This window comes from Propithecus coquereli, unplaced genomic scaffold (assembly GCF_000956105.1).
Source record: "Propithecus coquereli isolate 6110/MARCELLA unplaced genomic scaffold, Pcoq_1.0 Scaffold80, whole genome shotgun sequence".
Lineage (NCBI taxonomy): Eukaryota > Metazoa > Chordata > Mammalia > Primates > Indriidae > Propithecus > Propithecus coquereli.
In genome coordinates this window covers 1,732,999-1,735,612 of record NW_012154174.1, presented here as the reverse complement: position 1 = coordinate 1,735,612, position 2,614 = coordinate 1,732,999, and the positions used below count along the sequence as shown (strand labels likewise).

The 2,614-nt window shown below is 36.1% G+C and overlaps 1 protein-coding gene across 1 annotated transcript in view; it reads left to right on the top strand.

The window, feature by feature from the left end:
• DNAJC9 (DnaJ (Hsp40) homolog, subfamily C, member 9) overlaps positions 1–2,614 on the top strand; it is a 9,191-nt gene that overhangs the window by 3,126 nt on the left and 3,451 nt on the right. The window lies entirely within an intron of this gene.

Here is a 2,614-nt window from a genome sequence, read left to right as displayed (position 1 = left end):
TCTTAGAGTTGTTGCCCTAAGGTGTTCTTGTATTTTGGAAACAATTGCCCTAGGAAAATTCAGCAAATCAAAGTGGCTTTGAAATCAGGTAAAGAAAGGTTAAAACTGAATTTATTACTATTGTTTCTTCTGCCTACTCAGGAGAAATCATTTTAAGACAGGGTTGTTCACAAGACTGCCATCAGTCCCATGTAGTAAATTCAGTTTCCAGAGGAGGAATCTGAAGTGCCTGGAGGACATCCTTGGTTAAGTGACCTTTCCTAGCTCTCCTAGCATATTTTCCTTTTGCGTCACCATGTGGTTTATGAGTGCCAAAGTACTTGTTATCCCTAGCAAGTAGACACGGTGATAAAACAAAATTGCTTACTGGAAGCAGGGATGTACTGCTTGCTCACAGGAATGTTGCCCTTTAATGAATGACATAATTTATGTAATTTTGTTCATTTTGTCTATTCGTATAATCCTCAAATTGAAACTGTCTTATCATAAATTTGCTGCTGGAAAAGAGGATGTATTTTAAGCATTTCCTAGTTGCCATCGAGTCTCATGTGAGTGTCTGTTTCAGGCTCAGAAAGAGGCCAGAGAAGCAGAAATGAGCAGGAAGGAGTTGGGGCTTGACGAAGGAGTAGATAACTTGAAAGCAGTCATTCAGGTAAACTCGGCAGGTTGTCACTACTTCTCTCATGTTCTGATTCCTACTGCTAGTATTTTCTTTGGAGTGTATGTGTGGTAATATGGGTATTTTGTTTTCTTTTAAGATGTAACTTACATACCATCTATTTGTCCTTTTAAAGAGTACAATTCAGTGGTTTTTAATATATTCACAACCATCAACACTAATTCTAGAACATTTCACCACTCCAAAAAGAAACCTCATACCCATCAGTAGTCATTCTCTATTCTCGCCTTCTCCCAGCCCCTGGCAACCACTAAGTACTTCCTGTTTCTATGGTTTGAAAGCTTGTGTTTTGACTTCTCAAACAGAGCAGACAAAAGGATCGGCAAAAGGAAATGGACAATTTTCTGGCTCAGATGGAAGCAAAGTACTGCAAACCTTCCAAAGGAGGAGGGAAAAAAACAGCTCTCAAGAAAGAAAAGAAATAATGGAATTTTTCTCTTCAAAGGACCTTAAGTGTTAATTGGTGCCATTGTAGGCAAGGTGTGGGCAAAAGTCAACCCAACCCTTAGAGGAGTTGTCTTTCCAGCCTAAATTATTCAGATTGACTACACCAAGAAGAATCTCTCAACTTGATTTTAGTATTTCCTAGAAATCACTTGACACTGTGTGAGTCTCCTGTGAAGGAATTTGATGGTGATAGTTGGAAGGGCAGTATAATTTGTGACAGCACTTGCTTCCTTGGATCTTCTGTACATGGGATTCTGTCTAGAACAGGGGTCTCTCCATACTGTTTTCTGTGATGTGCATATCTATCAGAATTGTTACTCTGCCTGGCTAGAACACTTTCAAAACACTTTGCTGAACAGCTGTCTTCCAAATAACTGCCAATTTACATTTGGTCTTAATGATCCTAAATAGAGCCTTTTTGTTTTATTCAGTAAGGTTCTGTGCTCTTTGTTTGAAGTATAGGAAAAATAGGTGTTCAAATTACTTCAAGCATTTTTCTAAGACTTGTATGTGATTAAGATAAAATGATTGTTAAGTCTGGGGGCTTTTTAAATGATCCCAGTGATCATTTAAAATGGGATCTAGAAAAAGAATATGTTCTTTAGGATAGAGAGGAGGGAAGAAAAATAGTCCTAGGCAGTGTTATAATAGACAGCCCAGTTTAAGTAGCATAAAGAGATAGGTGTTATAGTCTTGCCTCTAACTGCTGAATGTCCTTAGTCAGGTCACTGAGCTTGCCTGAATTTGTTTCCTCATTTATAAAAGAGTGAGATCCAAATTCATCAGATTGTATACCTTAAATATGTCCAGTTTTTTTGTAAAAGAAGAAAATTTGCACTCACTTTGAGTGAATACACACATACAAAGGGTGAGAGAATTAGGATAAATGGCTTCTTAGAGGCCCCCTTCTGACTCTTTAATTTTGAAAGGCAAACCATACTGATCCAATCATTTGTTATATTACACTTACTGTATTGGTTTGTGAGAACAATACAGAGATTTTCACTTATATTTAGATGAGGTGGTATATGTTCATTAGAATATATATACAGAATTTTTTTAGGAGACCGTTCAACTTAAAATCTCTGATTTGTGGGCTAATGTTTTAACATACTATATGCATAAAACAAGCCTTCTCTTGCTATTGAGCTTTATGTATCATAATTTATCTAAGGTAAGCACATGACACATTTTCAGTTTGTGATTACAAGCAGGTTAAAAAATACTCTTCAATTGTATTAAAAATATAATTTAATGTGGGTTGTCTGAAGCATCTGTCTTTGTATAACAGCATTACAACACCTTGGTATGATAAAAAGTTATCCCAATTTATGAACATTTGAATTTATCCACTCTGAAAATTAACAATTACATCTAAAACTGGTATGATAATCAAGATTAGTATTCAGTGAAATTTAAATAAAATAAATTTAAGCCATAGTTAAAACCATTGCTGCATTCATGAGTGCCCTCAGGAAAAGGCCTGTG